Source organism: Trichosurus vulpecula, chromosome 3 (assembly GCF_011100635.1).
Source record: "Trichosurus vulpecula isolate mTriVul1 chromosome 3, mTriVul1.pri, whole genome shotgun sequence".
NCBI classification, from domain to species: Eukaryota; Metazoa; Chordata; class Mammalia; order Diprotodontia; family Phalangeridae; genus Trichosurus; species Trichosurus vulpecula.
The window spans coordinates 1201889-1225742 of record NC_050575.1 but is presented as its reverse complement, the minus strand read 5'-3'; positions in this window follow the sequence as shown (position 1 = coordinate 1225742).

Here is a 23854-nt window from a genome sequence, read left to right as displayed (position 1 = left end):
CTCCCACCCCCCCCAGGTACTCTTTATGCTTCCTCCCATCCCCCCCCAGGTACTCTTTATGCTTCCTCCCACCCCCCCCAGGTACTCTTTATGCTTCCTCCCACCCCCCCCAGGTACTCTTTATGCTTCCTCCCACCCCCCCCCAGGTACTCTTTATGCTTCTTCCCGCCCCCTCCCCCCCATGTGTTACTTGTCTCAGGTGTCAGTATTGCTACTTGATCCGACCTCCTCTTAAACACCACCCACCCAGAGAAACAGTCCCCCTCTTTTCTGAGCTTTCTTTCCCCCAAAACAGCTTTTATAAAACCCTTTTTTACTGTCTTCATCATTCTTTCTTACCTTTAGCTACTTCTGGTCTTTAATACTATTGACACTATGTTTGTAAGATCATACCATTCTTCCTCAAAAAAATATGTGTATGTGTGTGTGTGTGTGTACGTGTATGTGTGTGTGTGTATGTGTGTGTGTATGTGTGTGTATGTGTGTGTACGTGTGTATGTGTGTGTATGATAGCTTTTGTTTTTATATGCTCTATATTTCAGAATAAATCTTTCCCAGTCCCCTTCCCAGTGAGCCATCATCCCTAACCTAACCAATACATTGACCATATTGGTTCTTTCCTGTTTTTCCTCCTCCCTCCCTTCAGTTTTCCTCACTAGTAAAATGAGAAAATTAGGTTAAACGATCCCTAAGGCCCCATCTGGTTCTAAAGTTCTAGAATTCTATTTAATTTTCTTCTTTTGCTTCCTCTCTCTCTCTCTTCTGCCTGTTTCCCCCTCTTCTCTACTTTTTCTTCTTGTTTTTCTCCCCTCTTCCTTTTCATTGGTCCTTGTTACCTGGTTAACGAGATGGCTGACCCCGGTCTAAGCCACTCAGAACAGATGGCTGCCTGTTCTGTCCTTTAAAATCTCTGGGGATGGAGACCCCCCCCACCCCACACTGGATGACAGAGTCAAGATTGAAAAAAGATCTCCATAGGAGAGAGCGTTGGGGTGAATCCAAGAAGAGGAAATTGAATAGGGATTAATAGAAAGTCTGACGTTAATTATATTAATGTAAAGTCTTACAAAGTCAACTTCATAAGTGAAGGATGGGGAAGGCATGATTAGGCATGGAGACATGGTGAGACAGCTATTTGTCTCGAAAAATTACCGGGGATTTAGTGGAATGAACGCTCACTCTGAGTCAACTGTGTGATGAGGAAGCTCAAAGAGCTTGTGGCATCTTCGGCTACTTTTAGAACAAGACTTCCATTAATAATGAGCTCCCTCTCCCCTGCTCTGGTCAAACCCCATCCAGGGTATTATGTTCAGTTATGGGTGCCAAAGTTTCAGGCCATTGAGAAAGTGAAGTGCCTCTGGAGGGTGGCGACGAGGATGGTAAATGGCTTGAAGTCTATGGCCTATGAAGAGTAGTTGGAAAAGTTGAGGAAGTTTAAGGTGGAGAAGAGAAGACTTGGCTTAGTTACATCCAAGTACTCAATGTCAGATGGAAGAGGGACAAAGCCAGAGGGCAGGACAAGGAATAGTGAATAGAAGTTGCAAAGAGGCATAGATGTAGGTGTCAAGAAAAACTTCCTAATAACTTTGTTGAGTTGTTTTTCTTTGTGACCCCATTTGGTGTTTTCTTGGCAAAGATATATGGAGTGGTTCACCATTTCCTTCTCCAGTTTATTTCCTCATCTGAGGAAACTGAGGCAAACAGGGTTACATGACTTGCCCAGGGTCACATGGCTAGGAAGCATCTGAGGCTGGATTTGAACTCATGGAGTCTTCCTGACTCCAGGCTTGGCACTCTTGGGCTAGGTCAGAGGGGCAGACAGATAGGCAGTGGTTGGCATGGTTCTTGGAGGTAGATGTGCTCTTGTGGTGATAAGGATAGGTATACCTGTGTAGGATTCAGAGCTGCAAGGGGCAGCTCCAATGCTTCCATTTCACCAATGGAAAAACAAAATCCGGAAGAGGTTAAAATGACTTGCCCAAGGTCATACTGATATTGAGTAGCAGAGCCAGGATTCAAATCTAGGTTATCTGACTCCAAACCGAAGAAGGAGAAGGAGAAGGAGAAGGAGAAGGAGAAGGAGAAGGAGAAGGAGAAGGAGAAGGAGAAGGAGAAGGAGAAGGAGAAGGAGAAGGAGAAGGAGAAGGAGAAGGAGGAGGAGAAGGAGAAGGAGAAGGAGAAGGAGAAGGAGAAGGAGAAGGAGAAGGAGAAGGAGAAGGAGAAGAAGGAGGAAGAGGAGGAGGAAGAGGAGGAGGAGGAGGAGGAGAGTTACATGGGAAATTGAGATGAGTGTGTGTGGTGCCATTTTATTGGGAGGAGATGGTCTGGGGATATATTCCTCAGCTTAATCAGCCATACTTTGTGAGTTCCAGACCCCCATGTAGAAGCTATATTCCCTAACTGGTCCCTACCAGTACCTCAGTCAGGAACAGTCTAATAAACCCTACCTTCCCAAAAAACCCTATCCTGATTATACCATCTGTGGCTCCCTGATGGGGTCAGTGCCTTTGGGTGGAAGGCAGTGTGAAGGGTCCCTTGTTTCTCCTACCCTTGGATTTGATGGTCAGGTCCTGGGCTTCTAGGAAGGAATAGGGGCCGGGAGAGAGATTGAATATAGACATTTAAGAATGGAATTTCTGATGTGAGACCCTGAAGTGGGAACATGAGGGATGCTAGGAGTCTCCTTACTGGAGAACTCAAAGACTGGGCTATCTCCCCTCCCCCCTCAACTCACCTTCAGTCTGGGCCTCTTTAGGGACACCTCTGTGTAAAGGCCAAGAAGATCGAAAGATTGACCTTTGGTAAACAGCTCTGCTGTCTGCGGCTGTTGTAATACCAAACAGAACCACTCGAGGCCAGCCTGGGATGCTCAGAGACTAAGGATGTGTTTGCGTCTGTGTATGTATCTGTGTATGGGGGTGTTTCTCTTTCCCTCTCCCTTTCCCCCCTCCCTCTCCCTCCCCCTCTCTTCCCTTCCTCTCTCTCTTTTTTCTCTCCCTTCTTTCTTCCCCCTCTCCCTCTTCTCCTCTTTCTCTCCCTCCCTTTCTCCTTCCCCTTCTCCCCCTCCCTCCCTCTCTCCTCCCCACTTCCTCCCTCATCTCTCTCTTTGTCTCTATCTCTCTCTGTGTCTCTCTGTCTCTCTGTCTCTCTCAACGTATGCGTTCTGCTTCAGAAGCCTATTGCTCCTTGACCCCCGTGCAGCACTCAGCCATCATAGAAATGTCTGGATTGTGAAGCATCTAGATGCAGTGTTCCTCATCTCCAGACTGCTTCCCTCCCTCCCTGGTTGGGCTCAAAACTGGGGGAAGATTCCAAGGAGCAGATTCACCCCGAGTCATTTTGGAGGAGTGAATGGGGTCCATCAGCGAGCAAGCCTGTGTGGGTTGTGCTGTATCCCCTGAAGCTGGGATCCTGGTGGGAGTGGGGGAAAGATTATCATGGGAAGGGAAATTTGTGGGAGGGAGGTTCTGGATGAGGTAAAGCTTTAAGGATTATTCACAGATGAGATCCTAGAAATCCCCAGAAACCTGCTCCTTGGTTGCACTGTTTATACTTGGGGAACAGTTCTAGGGGGTCAGAATATTTGGGGTAGATGGGGCTTCCTCTGCAGGGGCTTTGTGTTGTGAAGTCCTTGGAAATGCCAGCATAATAAGGTATGGGAAATTGGGACACGCCAAGTTAGAAAACATGGATGGGTGTGGGGGGACTTTGAATGAGGGAACACATGGGCTGGGGGTGTTCATTTTATTTGGGAACTGATGCCCTGTTCCCCATCTGAGGAAGATCTAAATCTTTCAATCGTTAACTTACTGGACAAGGCCTCTCTTAGCTGAACCCCAACCTGAAAGCCAGATCACCATGGTAACCCCTACTTCGCCTGGCTCTGAAATCTCTGCTGAGCTGTGCTTCCTTCTCCATTCTCTCTCTTTCTCCCTGACATCTGCCTCTCTGTCTCTCAGGCTAAGAGATCTTAGTCAGGGGACCTCTTCTACAGAAGCTACCTCCCCTATACCCCTTCTTCATATAGCCCTATAAGCACCCTCCCCCGGAAAGGAACCTCTGGTCCAGGCCTGGCTCCCCTGAGAACCTGTCTCCTAGCAACCAGGCCTGGCTGTCAGACTGTCACAGTGGGAGGTCTGGCAGGGGAGACAGGAGGGAGGGGACCAGAGACTCCTCTTCTAGGCAGCTGCTCTCCCTAGGGAACAGAGCTCTTATTCTGGGAGGTGATGGAGTGAGGCTTAAGGGTCCCTAGGGAGTCCCCTTCTTTGTGTCCTTACTTCTCCCCCCCTCACCTCCATCTCTGTCTGTGAGGGCCAGATTAAGAGAAGGATGGGAGCTGGAGAAGCAAACATCAGGTTACCTTTTTGGTATCTGCCCCCAAGGGGATGGAGACACTGGGATCTTAGTGAGGTTTGGCTGCCTCACCAAAGAGGAGCCTTGAGCTCTTCATTTAATTCTAACTTTACCCTATCTCAGTTCCAGCTACCTAAAATGATTGAAATTCTCTGGGCCTCCCACAGCAGCAGGAGGGCAGCACTGAGATGGTGGCATCTCAGAGGTCATCTAATCACCCCACACCTCAGAAGGAATTTCACCTGGAAGATCATCTCTAAGGCTCCTTCTATCTGTGACTTTCCTCACCCCAAGATACACATCTGGTTTTGGTTCTTTCTACTAAATGGGGTGGTAGAGTGGAGGGAACTTAAAAAAGAACAGGAAGAGCATCTTTATTATCAAAAGGGAAGAAACCTGAGATGATGGATAGATCCTGGAAGAGGCGGGAGGGGATGGGATTAAGGATGTAACTAGAGGGGTTAGCCGGGGAGAGAAGGAAGTTCACCTCTTCTTCTGAAACCAGACTGAAGGAGCAGAGGACAAATGAAAAAAGATTTTTCTGGATAGAGGAAGGGAATTGGGGAAGAAAGCATCAATTGCCTAAGTGGAGTAGGAGGGGAATTGAGGAAGTTTGAGAGTAGCTGCTGCAATTCAAGGGAGGAGATGAGGATAGGGATATGATAGGAGTCAGCAAGAAAAGAATAGAAGGCTTGCCAAGCAATGGTGAGGGTCCAGTTGGGGTTAAATAGCTTGAACTGGTAGTGCACCTAACAGCATGGTTCTGCGACAGTGACAAGCCAGAAGCAGAGATAACAAAGAGCAGGGTCTATTCAAGGTTAGGGCAGATACAATGGAAGGTTAAGGGGTGAGGAAATCTCGATTATTAGTGAGCGAATCCTTGGAATAATGGACCATGGGATGAGCTAGGTAGGTAGGCAAGTAAAGCCAGATAGTGGTGGATGGATTGAGGATTAGGCAGGCGTTTAGGAAATGGCAGTCTCCATAAGAATGAAGGTAGGTGCTAGTAGCTGTGAGGTTAGGTGCAAGGGAAGGAAGTGGCACTAACAGACAGGCTGAACCTCAGCAGTCCATTTGGGTCAGGAGGGGGGATGGTGCGTCAGTGAAGGGCAATGGCAGGAAGCACACAATATCGCCATTAAATGCCAAAGCTCTCAAGGGGCGGGTTGAATCAGACAGATCATTCCCACAGCTTCCTTGACCATCACTTTGAATCTTTTGGCCTGTACCCAGCTTCTGTCTCAGACCCCGTGGATGCTGATTCTCTGAAGAAATCTTGGTTCCAGTCTGGCCTCACTTGGATACTGAGTTGGAACAGATACCCCCTTCCTCCATGATGAGAAACCCTCCCCTCCAGTGTCACCCATGCTGGCTATATAAGAAGGGGATCTCTAAGTTCATGTTTCATCTTCTCCATAAAGACTTTTCTGACTGCCACAACCCTTGGTGACCTCTTCCTTCACTGAACTTTGGGAACATTTACTGTCTCATCTAGCACTTAGATGGTAGATTTATTTTTCTTTATGGGTTCGAATCTTCGGTTTCATTAGTGAGGGGGAACTTCCAGTGTGGAAACTCTCTCCACCCATGTAGGTTGTCTGCCAATTGTAGTCTTAGAGTTGCTAGGGGCATAGAGAGGCCAGTGCCCATAGTCACACAGATGGTGTATGTCCGTGGTAGAACTTGGACCCAAGGGTTTCTGCTCCTAAGGCAAGCTCTTTGTGCATTATATGATGCTGCCTTTTGCTGCCACCCATCTATTTTGTCTATATCTCTAGGGCACTTATTTATGTAATAACCACTTTGGATTCGGTTCCTCAGCCCACACTGGAACTGGTAAAGGGTCCTCAGACAAGAAGCTTCTGCCGCTTTCAGGGTTCTAGGGGTAATCCTTAGAGGTAGCTGCCCTCCTAACACGACCTGTGTGCTTCCTCTTAACAATCAACCCAGTAGATTCTGTTCCGTAGCAAGGAGATTTACTCAAATGGTGAAGCAAGAACAGTAATTACCAAGCACTTCCCCTCAAAACCTGGCCTTAGGCACTTCCTAAGGTGTGGAAGCTTTGTTTCTCAAGGCTTTCCTCTTCATATTCACCTCGAGATTTTCCCTTTATATTTCAAGGCACCTTTTGAACTCCAGCTTTTACTGGACTCTCATGGGGCATCCTGTCACATTTCCACACTGTCTCCTCTTAGAATGAGTAGGGTAAGGTAGGGACTGTTCAGCCTTTTCTTCTATCCCCCACTCACAGCACAGTGCTGGGCACATAGTAAGCACTTAATAAATGCTTATTGACTGACTGAATAATTGGGAGAGACCTCAGACTTCTTCCTCCCTTCTCAGTCTCCATTCCCTTTCTCCCCTCTGCTCTCTCTTTTGATCTCTGATCCCTCCCCTCCCCCCAATTTGTTCCTCTTCCCCACCTCCCCACTAAGCTTGTTTATTCTTTGCAGTTGTTAGCAACAGGTATTATTCCAGATTACACCGGCAGATGGAGCCGATAGCCCAAAAGAAATCCCCACGCCCCTGCCTGCTCCTGGGCACTCCAGGTCTTTGCTCTCTCCTGGGTTCCCAGGGAAACTGCCTAGTACCCTGCCCCAACCATCTCCATCACTGTCAGCAGCGGCTCTCCTTCCTGGGCATACTTTGGACAATGGCAGAAGGGCCAGCGGGTGAGGGTGGTTGGCCAAGTTGTAGCCTCTTGGCTGTTTTAGGCCGAATCTGAAGCTAGGATTGTCCCGGCTGTTGGCCTCGGCCTTGTCCTGCGGGCAAGCTTCTGCCACCTTTAGTTGCTGGGATGGATTAGGGGTTCAGGCAGATTCTGATGTAGGAGAGGAGAGATGTGCGCCTGTGATTTCTCTCTGCTCGCTCATTAGCTGAAGGGAATTCCTTCTGGAAGGATGGAGTTTCATCTGGAAAGAGTCTATTCCAGCATGGGTGACAGCATAAACAAATCATAAAGACGGAGGAAAGATGGAGACCAGGGAATGGAGAGTAGATCATTTGGATTGGAACCTAAAGTATATAAAAGAAAGTAATATGAATTAAGGCTAGAAAGGGAGGCTGGGGTCAGACTGTAGAGTCAGGAATTTACATTATAGTAATGGATTTTCTTCTGTCTCTCCCCCTCCCCCTCCCCCAATGCCCTTGAACGGATGGCCCATAGAGTTAGTCCATCAATACGCAGATCTTGGACAGATGCTGCGTATGGACAATGAACCTGTCCCAGAATTGGAGAAGCCATTGACTGGTTTGCATTTGGAAAGTGGCTTATTGTTTTTAATGGCCCTGATCTTCTCCCTGAAACCAAGGCCCATTTTTTAAAGCAATATTCTTCTGGCAATACTGTTTGCCTGCAAATAATGAAAGATTATGGTCCCTGAAGAATCCCAGAAGCAGCTCATGCAAACAGGAATGCTTGGATAGGTTGGAACAAGTGAGCGGTAAAGAACTGACCATCAGATATTGTCAAAAAGAGGGAGGGAGGCAGCACCATTCTGGCTTTGTAACTTACTGTGTGACCTTGAGGAAGTCCCTGGGGTAAGTCACTGTGGGCCTCAGTTTTCTCATCTGTCAAGTGGGGGTGGGGGTGGGGTTAGACTAGAAAACCTCTATTCCTCTATGAACCCAGAGAAGCAAACTTGGCCATTAGAATTACAGATCATGGTCAGAAGGGGCAGTAGGCTTGTCATGTAGCAAGAGCAAGGGGGTAACAAATGGTCAGCGGTGTTGGACAGTGGAAAGAACATTGACCCTGGAGTTGGAGGACCTGAGTTCAAATCCCACCCCTGATGTTTGTGACCTGTGTGACTTAGGCAAAATGCATTTACTGCCCCTGGGCCTCAGTTTCCTCATCTGTAAAATGAGGAGGTTGGACCAGAGGACCTCTGAGGTCCTGTCAGACTCTAGAGATGTGATTCTATCGTCTAGAGGAGAGCCTCGGGCACATTGGATGGCTCCTGGATGGAGAATTAGTGGAAAAACCTGGAAGAGATCTGTGTGGGATTGAGACAGCTCAAATGGAGGGGGGTGCGCTTGCATTGATGCCGTCACAGATTCCTGGGGCAATGGAGGAGGCCAGTATTGTTGCAATGGTAACTGATGTACAAATGCCCTCAGGACCGATTGTCTTATTCCAGCCTATGGAGCTGAAGATATGAAGTAGTGGGGATGTGGCTGGGCCGAGGTTGAAGGGAGCCAACGTTACCCTCCGGCTCAGAGAGATACGTCTCTGACTTTGCAACGCATCGGTAGCATGCTTTTGTGCCTGACTTTTTAAATCTTTTTTTTTTTTTTTTTTACTGTTTTTGTTTTTCTTCCTTCAGTTTCTCAGTAAAGCTGTATAACTGTCCCAATTTGCTTAGAATTGCAAAGTGTTTTTGGACATAACCTAGAGTTAGAGAGAAGTGTCAGAATTCCTGGATTCTAGCTCTGTATATCTTCCATGGCCTAACTCTATAATTTGGGAAAATCACATCCCTTCTCTGGGGCTCAGTTTCTCCACCTGTAAAATGAAAGGATTGAATTGTATGTATGTTTCCTTTCAATTCTGACCTTCTATGAGTCTATGTTGTCTGTGTTTATGTTGGTGAAGATTCAGGGCCTGGCCAGCAGAGAGAGACAGAGAGCTTCCAACCATTTTGGTTGTGGCGGAAGAAGGACAAATTTACTTAGGACTGGCTAGACGCCCTGTCAGCCTCAGGCACCTCCCAGACTCCCCAGTTTGTCTTGGATGGAGGCTCCAAATGCCCCAGACTTGTCTTAATCTCTTTGTGAATAGGGATTATTTAATTTACTGTATTTTTCTCCCCAGCCCCTGGCAGTGCTTGGTACATGGAAGGTGCTTAAAAAATGCTTTTTGACTGATTAATAATAGATCTGCCATCTATAGATTTAGCTAAACTTTTGTAACCATGGCCCAGAACCTGAGGCTCTGCGTTAATATGGACCTGGTCCAATGTTGGAGGCTTCTAACAAACTTCCTTTTCATGTCATGCTCCTACACAGACCTTGGCTCATTTTTCTCCACCCAGGGTTTCCTCTAGGAATATCTGAATTTGGCTTCTGTCTAGATCTATATAGAAAAGGTAAAGAAAGGACCTATGCAAGCACTCAGGTTAACAAACTGTTGAATACAGAACAGGCTTTATTTAATAACCTAGTAGAGAAATATAAAGACTTTTCACTGTAGCTTATAAGCAGCTAAGACAGCTGTGTTTCCCATTCTGGTGGGTCTCCATTTGCTTCCTGGAACTGATACAGCTGTTCAGACATAGAATACTGCCCTACGGTCGAAACCCTCTTCCTCCAAGTGTTAAGTGCTTAGGATTGCTAGAAGTTGAGTGACCCACACCTATGGTGAGTTCTACTCCCTGCCCCCAGACCTAATATAGTCGCTCCAGTCTTGGAATTCCCACTCTGGAATTAAGGTCTCTCCCTTCCCTCAAGTAGGGAAAGAATTCAGGGCTGGAGTCCGAAAGACTCATCTTCCTGAGTTCAAATCTGGTCTCAGACACTTACTAACTGTGTGACCCTGGGTGAGTCACTTAACCCTTTTGTCTCAGTTTCTTCATCTGTAAAATGAGCTGGAGAAGGAAAGGGCAAATGACTCCAGTCTCTTTGCCAAGAATCCCCATATAGGTCAAAAAGAGGCAGACATGACTGAACAGCAACGGCATGTTGTTATTATTATTAATAGTTATGATTGTTAGTCTAGTCCCTGGGGTTCTTAACCTGTTTTTGTATCATGAATCCCTTTGGCAGTCTGGTGAGGCTTGTGGACCCCTTGTCAGAATAATGTTTCTACAGGAATAAAATTAAACACATAGGATTACAAAGGAAACCAAATGTTAGTGCAAACAAAGTGGTAACTCACTTCCTATCCAAATTCATGGATTCCGGGTTGGGAGCTCCTGGTCTAAGGATTCCTCCAACTGTGGCAGGAGGTTTGATCCAGAAGCTCCTTTACTGTTTCTGGCTCCCTGGAACACATGGTTTCTTGATGGAGCTATGTGGCTACCTGGGTTTTCCTCTGGGGAATCATCTGTTTTGTGTATATCTTCCTGGCTTCTCCCTATCCAAACTTCCAACTCTTGCTCTGTCTTCTCTTAAGCTCTTTGGCCTTCCTTTGAAAGGTCAAGTCCAGAGGGGTAGCTCAGACAGATGATTAGCTTTCATTAACATGATGCTAATTACCTTGATGATCCGACTCCTTGCTACTGTGACTCATCATCAGTCAACTTCATCATGAGTCGACTGGACCGATAATGATGGTGATGGTAGCTGACCATGAAAGCAGGTACTGGGTCAAGCTGGCGGTGTTGAGAGGCAGAAAATAAGCATTTCGTAAGTGCCTACTGTGTGCCGGGCACTGTGCCACGTGCTTTGCCGGTGCCATCTCATTCAATTCTCACAACAACAGTGGGAAGGCTGGTGCCTTTATTATTCCTATTTCATAGATGTGGAAACTGAGGATTTGCCAAGCCAGGATCACATATCTAGCAAGTAACTGAGGTTGGATTGGAACTCATGTTTTCCTGACTCCTGGTCCAGAGCTCTATCCACTGCATCTCCTAGTTCTTGGTGGCATTAGATGCATGCACTAGAAAGACCTTGCACTAAACCCACTAATCCCGTTGCTAAGGTCTTGGAGCCTCCAGCAGTTTCAGTAATATTCAATTGAAATGCTCTGGCTGCCGGTCTCCCTGTGAGGCATAATTCTAAACCTCTTGAATGCCTCCAAGACAAGCATCATCCTGCGTAACTTGCTCTCAGAATGTCAGCTCTAGTTGGCATGGATCCTGGGAGGAAAATCTCATGCAGAAAAAAATATCCTCTCCCATAACACCTTAGAAGCCTTCTGGATTCTGGTTGGGCATTAATTTAATAATTTAATTAATTTATTAATTTAGTTAATATATTTAGTTTTCAGCATTGATTTTCACAAGAGTTTGAATTACAAATTTTCTCCCCATTTCTACCCTCCCCCCCACTCCAAGATGGCGTATATTCTGGTTGCCCCGTTCCCCAGTCAGTCCTCCCTTCTGTCACCCCATTCCCTCCCATCCCCTTTTCTCTTCCTTTCTTGTAGGGCAAGATAAATTTCTATGCCTCATTGCCTGTGTATCTTATTTCCTAGTTGCATGCAAAAACTTTTTTTGTTTGTTTTTGAACATCTGTTTTTAAAACTTTGAGTTCCAAATTCTCTCCTCTCTTCCCCCCCTCCACCCTCCCTAAGAAGGCAAACAATTCAGCACAGGCCACATGCGTATCATTATGTAAAACCCTTCTACAATACTCATGTTGTGAAAGACTAACTATATTTTGCTCCTTCCGAACCTATCCCCCTTTATTGAATTTTCTCCCTTGACCCTGTCCCTTTTCGAAAGGGTTTGTTTTTGATTACCTCCTCCCCCATCTGCCCTCCCTTCCATCATCCCCCCTCCTTTTTTTATATTCTTCCTCCTTCTTTCCTGTGGGGTAAGATACCCAATTGAGTATGTATGGTATTCCCTCCTCAGGTCAAATCCGATGACAGCAAGATTTACTCATTCCCCCTCACCTGCCCCCTCTTCCCTTCCTACAGAACTGCTTTTTCTTGTCACTTTTATGTGAGATAATTTACCCCATTCCATCTCTCCCTTTCTCCCTCTCTCAATATATTCCTCTCTCATCCCTTAATTTGATTTTATTTCTTTTAGATATCATCCCTTCATATTCAACTCACCCTGTGCCCTCTGTCTATATCTATGTATACACATACATACACACACACACACACACACACACACACACACACATATATATATATATGTATATATATATGTATATATATGTATGTATATATATGTATGTATATATATGTATGTGTATATATATATATATATATATATATATATATATATATGTATATATGCATATTCCCTTCAGCTACCTTAATACTGAGGTCTCATGAATCATACACATCATCTTTCCACGTAGGAATGTAAACAAAACAGTTCAACTTTAGTAAGTCCCTTGCAATTTCTGTTTCTTGTTTACCTTTTCATGCTTCTCTTGATTCTTGTGTTTGAAAGTCAAATTTTCTATTTAGCTCTGGTTTTTTCACTGAGAAACTTGAAAATCTTCTATTTTATTGAAAATCCATATTTTGCCTTGGAGCATGATACTCAGTTTTGCTGGGTAGGTGATTCTAGGTTTTAATCCTAGCTCCATTGACCTCCAGAATATCATATTCCAAGCCCTTCTATCCCTTAATGTAGAAGCTGCTAGATCTTGTATTATTCTGATTGTGTTTCCACAATACTCAAATTGTTTCTTTCTGGCTGCTTGCAGTATTTTTTCCTTGACCTGGGAGCTCTGGAATTTGGCAACAATATTCCTAGGAGTTTTCTTTTTGGGATGTTTTTGAGGAGGCGATCGGTGGATTCTTTCAATTTCTATTTTCCCCTCTGACTCTAGAATATCAGAGCAGTTCTCCTTAATAATTTCTTGAAAGATAATATCTAGGCTCTTTTTTTGATCATTGTTTTCAGGTAGTCCAATAATTTTTAAATTATCTCTGCTGGATCTATTTTCCAGGTCAGTGGTTTTTCTAATGAGATATTTCACATTGTCTTCCACTTTTTCATCCCTTTGGGTCTTTTTTATAATATCTTGATTTCTCATAAAGTCACTAGCTTCCACTTGCTCCAGTCTAATTTTTAAGGTAGTATTTTCTTCAGTGGTCTTTTGGACCTCCTTTTCCATTTGGCTAATTCTGACTTTCATGGCACTCTTCTCCTCATTGGCTTTTTGGAGCTCTTTTGCCATTTGAGTTAGTCTATTTTTTAAGTTGTTGTTTTCTTCAGTATTTTTTTCAGTATTTTTTTGGTTCTCCTTTAGCAAGTCACTGACTTGTTTTTCATTTCTCATATCACTCTCATTTCTCTTCCCAATTTTTCCTCTACTTCTCTGAGTTGCTTTTCCAAATCCTTTTTGAGCCCTTCCATGGCCTGAGAACAGTTCATGTTTTTCTTGGAGGCTTTTGTTGTAGGCTCTTTGACTTTGTGGACTTCTTCTGGCTGTATGTTTTGGTCTTCTTTGTCACCAAAGAAGGATTCCAAAGTCTGAGACTGAATCTGAGTCCATTTTCGCTGCCTGACCATGTTCCCAGCCAACTTACTTGACCCTTGAGTTTTTCAGCGGGGTATGACTGCTTGTAGAGTAGAGAGTACTTTGTTCCAAGCTTGAGGGGATGCACTGTTGTTTTCAGTGCTATTTCTATACAGCCAGCTCTGCCACACCAGCACTCCTCCTCCCCCAAGAACCACCAACCAGGACCTGACTCAGATCTTAAGCAGGCTCTGCACTCCTGCTCTGATCTACCACTTAATTCCTCCCACCAGGTGGGCCTGGGGCCAGAAGCAACTACAGCTGTATTTCTGTAGCTGCACCACCCCTGCTGCCCCTGGGGTGGTGGTTGAGCTGCTAACTCCTTCCACTCTGTCCCCTGCAGCTTTTCCCATTAACCTCTGCTGTCTTTGGTGTTTGTGGGTTGAGAAGTCTAGTAAGTGCCACAGCTCACTGATTCAGGGCACTAGGGCCTGTTCTGCCCGGCTCCTGGTCTGGTTGGTCCTGCCACCACCCACGCTGCACTCCTCTGGGCTCCGCTCCCCTCAGCTCCCAGCTCCGTGCACGATAGACCTCACCCAGCGACCATCCAGGTTGTTGTGGGCTGGAGCCCTGCCTCCCTCTGCTATTTCGTGGGTTCTGCAGTTCTAGATTTGTTCAGTGCCATTTTTTATAGGTTTTTGGAGGGACCTGGCAGGGAGCTCATGCAAGTCCCTGCTTTCCGGCCGCCATCTTGGCTCCACCCCCTGTTATTATTGTTGCTGGGTCATTTGAGTCATGCTTGATTCTTCACGACCCCATTTGGGGTTTTCTTGGTGAAGGTACTGTAGTGGTTGCCATTTCCTTCTCCAGCTCATTTAACAGATGAGAAAACTGAGGCAATGGGGTTCAGTGACTTGCCATGGGTCACACAGCTACGAAGTGTCTGAGGCCAGATTTGAATTCAGGAAGATGAGTCTCCCTGACTCTAGGCCCAGTACTCTACCCACTGTGCCATCTAGCTGCCCTCTGGGCTCAAATATAAACTCCTATTACTTCTAGGATCAAATAAAAACTCCTTTTAGATCTTAAAGCTTTTCATAACCCAGCCCCATCCTACTTTTCTAATCTTACATTTTACTTTCCTCCAAACATTCGGTGATCCAGCTACATTGGCCTACTTGCAGCTCTGACTATGATGCTCATCTTCTATCTCTGTGCGTTTTCACTGGTCATCTTCCATGGCTAGAATGTTCCGCCTTCTCACATCTGCCTCCTGGTTTCCCTGGCTTCCTTCAAGACCCAACTCAGATCCCACTTGCTGCAGCAGACATATCCTAGCTCTTCTAGCTACTAGCACCTTTCTTTCTCAGATTACTTCCCATCTACTATCTATCTATTTTTTCTATCTATCTATCTATCCATCCATCCATCTATCCATCTCTCTCTCTCTCTCTCTCTCTGTCCATCTGTCTGTCTATCTATCTATGTGTACACCACCCCACATGCACACTATGTATTTACATATTGACTCCTTCATTAGAATGTAAGCTCCTTGAGGGTAGGCACTGTTTTTGTTTGTATTTGTATCCTTAGTCAATAAGCATTTATTAAGCACCTACTATGTGCCAGGCACTGTGCTAGGTGCTGGAGGTACAAGAAAAGGTAAAAGACAATTCTTGCCCTTGGGAAGCTTACAATCTAATGGGGAGACAGTATGCAAATAATTACGTACAAACAAGCTACATACAGGATAAGTAGGAAGTAATCAACAGAGGGAAGGCCCTGGAATTAAGATGGACTGGGAAAGGCTTCCTGTAGAGGGTGGGATTTTAGCTGGGACTTGAAGGAAGCTAGGGAGGCCAGAAGGCAGAAAGTAAGCACTTGATAAATGTTTGTTGCTTGCCTGTCTTCAAGGATTTTATATTCTAATGGAGGAGTTAGAAGGCACATGTACAGTTTCGTACAAAACTACTTGTCTCTGGCTGGCAGCATCCCACTTAGTGCTTGTTGGGGCATCAGCAGACTGCTGTCCATCCATACTTAGAATTGAGGTCAGTGCACATAGAATTTTCAGTCTTCTGAGACTCCAAAGCCCTGATCAGTAGGTGATTGGCATGTCCCTTGCAAACATCCTCAGGTATGGGATGAAGCCTGTGCCATAACATTTTTTTTTGTTTTTGAACATTTATTTTTAAAACTTTGAGTTCCAAATTCTCTCCCCTCTTCCCTTCCCACCCACACTCCCTAAGAAGTCAAGCAATTCAACATAGGCCACATGTGTATCATTATGTATAACCCTTCCACAATACTCATGTTGTGAAAGACTAACTATATTTTGCTCCTTCCCAACCCATCCCCCTTTATTGAATTTTCTCCCTTGACCCTGTCCCCTTTCGAAAGTGTTTGTTTTTGATTACCTCCACCCCCATCTGCCCTCTCCTCCATCATTCCCCCCCCTTTTTATCTTCCTCCCTCTTCTTTCCTGTGGGGCAAGATACCAAATTGGGTATGTATGGTATTCCCTCCTCAGGACAAATCTGATGACAGCAAGGTTCACTCATTCCCCCCTCACCTGCCCTCTCCCCTCCTCCCCCAGAACTGCTTCCTCTTGCCACCTTTATGCGAGATAATCCACCCCATTCTATCTCTCCCTATCTCCCTCTCTCAGTATGTTCCTCTCTCATCCCTTAATTTGATTTTATTTCTTTTAGATATCTTCCCTTCATTTTCAACTCACCCTGTGTCTGCTCTCTCTCTCTTTTACATATATATATACACACACATAGATATATACATACATACACATTCACTTTATATATACATAAACATATATATATATATATATATATATATATATATATATATATATATATATGCATATTCCCTTCAGCTACCCTAATACTGAGGTCTCATGAATCATACATATCTTTCCATGTAGGAATGTAAACAAAACAGTTCAACTTTAGTAAGTCCCTTGCAATTTCTGTTTCTTGATTACCTTTTCATGCTTCTCTTGATTCTTGTGTTTGAAAGTCAAATTTTCTATTCAGTTCTGGTCTTTTCACTGAGAAAGCTTGAAAGTCCTCTATTTTATTGAAAGTCCATATTTTGCCTTGGAGCATGATACTCAGTTTTGCTGGGTAGGTGATTCTAGGTTTTAATCCTAGCTCCATTGACCTCCGGAGTATCGTATTCCAAGCCCTTCGATCTCTTAATGTAGAAGCTGCTAGATCTTGTATTATTCTGATTGTGTTTCCACAATACTCAAATTGTTTCTTTCTGGCTGCTTGCAGTATTTTCTCCTTGATCTGGGAGCTCTGGAATTTGGCAACAATATTCCTAGGAGATTTCTTTTTGGGATCTATTTGAGGAGGCGATCGATGGATTCTTTCAATTTCTATTTTGCCCTGTGGCTCTAGAATATCAGGGCAGTTCTCCTTGATAATTTCTTGAAAGATGATATCTAGGCTCTTTTTTTGATCATGGCTTTCAGGTAGTCCAATAATTTTTAAATTATCTCTGCTGGATCTATTTTCCAGGTCAGTGGTTTTTCCAATGAGATATTTCACATTGTCTTCCATTTTTTCATTCCTTTGGTTCTGTTTTATAATATCTTGATTTCTCATAAAGTCCCTAGATTCTACTTGCTCCAATCTAATTTTTAAAGTATTATTTTCTTCAGTGGTCTTTTGGACCTCCTTTTCCATTTGGCTAATTCTGCCTTTCAAGGCATTCTTCTCCTCATTGGCTTTTTGGAGCTCTTTTGCCATTTGAGTTAGTCTATTTTTTAAGGTGTTGTTTTCTTCAGTGTATTTTTCAGTATTTTTTTGGGGTCTCCTTTAGCAAGTCATTGACTTGTTTTTCATGGTTTTCTTGCATGCTTCTCATTTCTCTTCCCAATTTTTCCTCTACTTCTCTGAGTTGCTTTTCCAAATCCTTTTTGAGCCCTTCCATGGCCTGGGACCAGTTCATGTTTTTCTTGGAGGTTTCTGTTTTAGGCTCTTTGACCTTGTTAACTTCTTCTGTCTGTATGTTTTGGTCTTCTTTGTCACCAAAGAAAGAATCCAAAGTCCAAGACTTAATCTGAGTTCGTTTTTGCTGCCTGGCCATATTCCCAACCAACTAACTTGACCCTTGAGTTTTTCAGCGGGGTATGACTGCTCGTAGACTAAAGAGTTCTATGTTCCACGTTTGGGGGAGAGGTGCCAGCTCTGTCACACCAGCACTCCTCCTTCCCCAAGAACCCCCACCCCGGACTGGCCTTAGATCTTCAGCAGGCTGTGCACTCCTGCTCTGATCCGCCACTTAATTCCTCCCACCAGGTGGGCCTAGGGCCAGAAGCAACAGCAGCAGTAGCTGCCCCACCTCCGCTGCCCCTGGGGCTGGAAGCCAAACTGCGAACTCCTTCCACTCCTGCAGCTTTTCCCACTAACCTTCTCTGTCGTCTTTGGTGTTTGTGCGTTGAGAAGTCTGGTAACTGCCGCAGCTCACTGATTCAGGGCTCTAGGGCCCTCTCTGCCTGGCTCCTGGTCTGGTTGGTCCGTGCTGCTCACGCTGGGCTCTGCTCCACTCCCAGCTCCCAGCTCTGTGTGGGATAGACCTCACCCAGAGACCATCCAGGTTGTCCTGGGTTGGAGCCCTGCTTCCCTCTGCTGTTTTGTGGGTTCTGCTGTTCTAGAATTGGTTCAGAGCCATTTTTTATAGGTTTTTAGAGGGACTTGGCAGGGAGCTCACGCTGGTCCCTGCTTTCCGGCCGCCATCTTGGCCTGTGCCATAACTTTTGATGGCGTTGTGTACACACACTAGGAATGGCTACGTGTCGACTGTACTGAGCCTTTGGCTCAGGCCTCTGAGCAGCTCACAGTTTCAGGACTTCTTTCCCTCCTGCTGGCAGGCACCAGTGAACTAGACATAGGCACACCACATATTTTCTACCAGCCAAGTGGCCTTTCTAGGTTTTGCAAAATTTGCAACACTGTGTTTCCAGGGGCCTGTGCTTTTAGAACATATAGGAAGGCAAATGTGCTTGCCCCCCTCCCCCACCCCATGGCTTCCATTAGCATCCTTCAGGACCTTGCCCTCCAATGGTCCTTTAGAGTAGCATGAATATTCCCCCTTGAGAAACTTGGCATGTTAAGTTTCTTTTATTTTCACTGGTAGGCTTATGGTTTAATCCTTATTTCTAGCTACTGCTACTAGGCCAGATGTCAACCTTCTTCATAGCAGATGTGCTACTTTATCTTTAGCCAATCTTTCCCTTTCTCCAAGGTTCTAAGCCTCTTTGTTATCTTCTCATCCCTAGTGGGAGGTCTACTAACCAGTTTCCAAGCATCCTCTCTATTTCCTCTTACCTCTTTAGGAACACTGGAAATCTACCATCGGTACAGATAATTTACAGATAATTCACAGAACTTTGGTAGCTTTCTTGAACATGTTAGAAAGCATTACAATCTTCCTAAATTGTCCATAGCACCGTATAAGCCACTTTTGAGTTATTTGTCCCCACACTCAAGTGGCATTCCTAAAACTAGAGCCCCCTGTGAACTTTGGTCCACCGATGTTCCGATGACTGGGAATCCATGCTACCATCTCAGCTCGACAAGTATGCAACAGTGCAACAAAAGAAGACCACAGGTGTAATCAGCAAAGCTAGCACTACAACAGCAAAAGATTAGCCATATTGTGATTGTTCTCTTCAGGAAAAGGGTCCCAGTACGAAATAACAGATTTTCGCTGTCAATACGGTCTAGAAAATCAGAAAATAACATTTTAGCAAAAGACGATGTCATTAGGCTGTCCCAGTGTGCAAGCTCACACACATGCAAAAAGTAATCATAAAACTTTCCTCCCCTCCAGAATTCCCCATGATAATGACTCTACATGTAATCAAGTTGTTGACTGGGTCCTGTCATAGTCAGGACCCTGTATGGGAGTCAGTGATCTGGCACTCTGCTTCACTGCTATGTTCTAAGCTTTTTTTAAAAGACAAATTTTTATCGATATTTTCTGTTTCTTACATCACCGTAGTATCCCATGCACCTTGCCACTTCCCCATTCCAGAAAGCCATCCCATATGACAGATGGTATTTTTTTTAAAGGGTGGATTAAAAAAAAAAGTCAACACAACTGATTGATACGTTAAAAAGGCCTGAAAACATGCCATGTATAACATCTGTGGACCTCCCACATCCACGAAGGGGTAGATTGGGGGTGCCTTCTCATATCTCTTCATTCAAATCTCACTTGATTTTTATAATTTTGTTACATTTACTTCTGACTTTTTTGGGTGATGTTCGTTCTATTTGCATGGTTGTAGTTACGGTGTGTAGTCTTCTTGGTTCTGCTTACGTCACTCTGCATCAATTCATACAGATCTTTCCACGCTCCTCTGTATTCACCACACATATAATTTCTCCAGTGATATTCCATTACATTCATATACCACAGTTAATTTAACCAAAATAGGTGACTGAGGGTCACCTATTTTATTTCAAATTTTTAGCTATCACAAAAAGTGCTATTATAAATATACTGGAGCATATGGGGACTTTTTCTTGTTCAGTGGCTTCCTTGGGATATAAGCCTAGTAATGGTATCAAAGAATGGGGACATTTTAGTCACTTTATTTGCACAACTTCAAATTGCTCCCCAAAATGATAGTACCATTTTATAGCTCCACCAACAATGTATCAGTGTGCCTATCTTTCCACAAGCCCTCCAATATTTACTCTTGCCATTTTTGGTCACGTTTTCCAATTTGCAGGATATGAGGTAAAGCCTCAGGGACTTTTTGATTTGTATTTTTCTTATTATTAGTGATTCGGAGCTTTTTAAAAAACATATGACTGTGAGTACTTTGCAGTTCTTTTAAGAACTATTTGTTCACATCCATTGGTAATTTATCTAATGGGGAATGGCTATTGGTGTGTGTGTGTATGTAGTGTTTATATATCTTGGATACCAAAACCTTACTAGAGAAAGTTGATACAAACATTTTCCCCTTTTGGCCACTTTCCTTTTTATCCTAGATATAGTAATGTTGGTGCAGAAGCTTTTCTATTTCAAGTAATCAAGTCGTGTATTTTGTCTTTTGCTTCCTTTATCTCTTGTTTGGTTAAGGATACATCTCTTACCTATAGCTGAGGTATATGATCTCTTTCTCTTCTAATTTCTTGTAGGATGATCTTTAATATTAAGATCTTGTATCCATTTTAGAATGTATTGTGGAATGGAGTGCAAGCTGTGGGTCTAAGCCTATTGTCCCACGTTCTTTATCTAGAAACTTGTTATGATGTATCACTCATGTAGCGCCACCTCTACCGACCAGCCATTTCCCCCGCTCCCTGTGCCCCACTCCCTGCCCCTCCTTTTTTTCCCCTCAGAAGCAGAATGTTGTTTTTGGTTACTCACCTCTACTCAAGGCCATAGTAGACCATTTAGTTTAAGTAGATTAGATAAAAGCTAAGTAAATTAAAACCAGTAAACATGCAATCACAAAAAGCCACATTCCATTTCTTCTGCTTTACAACCTTTCAGGCAAACAAAACAAATCCTCTAGAGGTGGCATGTGGTTCCTTTCATATCAGCTTCAGATCACCAAGATGTTTAGTGTCTGGAATTAGATAACTTGCTTCCAATAACCTGGGAATGGAAGACAGGCAACCAACTCATAGCAGGTGATCTATATGGGGACTGGAGAGTTCTGTAGAAGTCCTCAGTGATTCTCATGGTCACGCTGCATCAGTGAACAGGATGATGGGCACTCTCTTCTTGGTTTCTCTTCTAGACCTCTAGCAATGAGACCTCGAGTTTCTTCCTTAGACGATCTCTTCACCCCTCGGGCTCCGGGGAGCCTCTGAAATTAAACTTTTTTTCAATTCTGCCTTGATTTGGAGCGTTTAGCACTTCCTTGATCCTCTTGGCTGGTGTAGTCCTCCTATAAGCTTCTACATAGGAGACATGGATTATTGGGTATTGAAGTTCAGAGCCTCAGCCTTCAGTCATCTGTCTGTGCTTTGAATAGCCTGGAACTGGCCTCAATCAATGATGAAGTTCCAGAGGTATTTGCCACTTTTGGATAGACCAGACTCATATTATTCCCCTTCTCACTGACTCACGTGAGACAAGTCAATTCAAATCGACAAGTATTTATTTAATGTCTGCTATGTCCTAGGCACTTGTTTCAACAATCCGGCTAGCAGCTTCTGTGGGGGTGTAAGATCCACCCACAGCTTCTGTGGGGGTGTAAGATGAACCCACAGCTTCTGTGGGGGTGTAAGATGCACCCACAGCCAGCACCCAGAAAGCTGCCAACAACACAGGTTCTTTTGATCTGCTTAACTAAGGAAAGCAAGGTGAAGGGGTTGACAAGCTTACTTTAATTCAGCATACAAATATCATTCACTTAGTTCAGAGGAAAAAGCCAGCACACTGAACTTCAGAACAAAATACAAACAAATTACAAACATAAACAGACAGACCTTGTCTGAGTTAAATCCCAGTACATAGTTACCAGAGTTCGACAAAGTCTCAGCATCCAGGTTTACAAGCTGGAGGGCTCCTTAGCTACAGCTGCCCGGAGTCTCCTCATCAACATCATCTCAAGAGCCCTGCACAAATGGCTCTGTCCTCCCTTCTTTTAGGGCTTCGGACGTCATCAACGCTGTCTGAATGACCGGTTCTTGAGTTGGCCCCTCCCTTTAGGACCCTGGGAGGTTCACATCCACATAGATTAGGTTAACACCTAATAGGGCATGGCTCTGGAGTTAGTACCTCCCCTTAGCCAGCCCCACCTTGGGCCCCACTCCAGTCACCAATCCACACCCACATAGGTTCCACACCTAATGGGGGTTTGGGCCTGGGGTTTAGCACCTAGTAAGGATTACTCAAAGAAAACAAAGGCCATTTTGCTTACCAATACAGCACTGTACTAAGCACTAGGGATACAAAGGAAGACAAAATGAAAACCAGTCCCCGCTCTCACAGAGTTCACAGTCTAATGGGGGAATCAACAGGCAAAAACAAACACGCAAAAAACAACCATGTACAAACAAAATATACAACAAGGCACCCTGGAGATAATTTAAGGGGGGTCAGGAAAGGCTTACTCTAGAAGGTGGGATCATAGCCAAGACCTGAAGGAAGCCAGAGAAGCCATGAGCCAGAGATGAGGAGGGAAAGCATTCTAGGCATGGGGGACAGCCAGCGAAATGCATGGACAGAGTAGGGGCACGGAGTGTTATGTTCAAGGGACAGCGAGAAGGCTGGTGTCACAGAATGTGGAGCTGGATAAGGTATAGGAAGACTAGAAAGGTAGGAAGGGGCTGGGTTTAGAAGGACCTTAAAGAACAAACATAAGGATAGCTAGATGGCACAGTGGATAGAGTACTGGCCCTAGAGTCAGGAGAACCTGAATTCGAAATCCAGCCTCAGACACTTAATAAGTGTGTGACCCTAAGTAAGTCACTTAATCCCAATTGCCTCAAAAGAAAAAAAGAAAAGAAAAAGGGAAAAAAGAAGAAAAAAGTCAAACAGAGGATTTTATATTTAATCTTAGAGATCACATGGAGCCACTAAGAATCCCAGACTCCATATGGCATAAAAGAATAACCCAGTGTCAGTAGACCTTCCCTATCAGTCCCCAGAAACCTTTCTCCTGCGTAATTTATAGAGGCAGATTCGGCAATTATCTTTTATAAAATGGCTGGGATATAATTGTCACTTGGCATCACTGTTTAATCCGGCGAGATGTTTCATTCATTGTAACTGTCCTATGAGTTCACATGGGAAAATCCCAAGATGTTTTGGCAGGGCAAGGATTGCGCAGGGTAGCTTTCATCCTCAGCCCTATCCAGCTTTGGGCAAACCAACACTGGGTTCTTCTCGAGTGTCCTTAGCACAGGTGGGCCCATTCCACCCCTATTGTTGTAGTAGGTCAGGTGTTTTCAGTTGTGTCCGCTTCTTTGTGACCTCTTTTGGGATTTTCTTGGCAAAGACACTGGGCTGGCTTGCCATTTCCTTCTCCAGTTCATTTTACAGATGAGGGAACTGAGGCAGAGTTGAGCAACTTGCCTAGGATCACACAGCTAGTAAGTGTCTGGGGCTGGATTTGAGCTCAGGTCTTTCTGACTTCAGGTTGGGTGCTCTAATCCACTGCACCACTTCGCTGCCCTATTCTGCCCATAGTTGTGAGGAAATGCAACTTGAACGTGTTGTATCTGACTTGTTACTGTCCTTGACGTGGATCCCCTCTACCTCTGGTCTCAAGCCTCTCTGCTCTTCTAGGACGAACGTCTGCCTCCTGGGCCAGGTGCTTTGGCCCCAGCTTCTTTGGTGACATCTGGTTGGGCTGAGTTGCTCTCTCTTCCCTCTCCCCTGGCCCTCCTTCTCTCCCTCCCTCCTTCCTCCC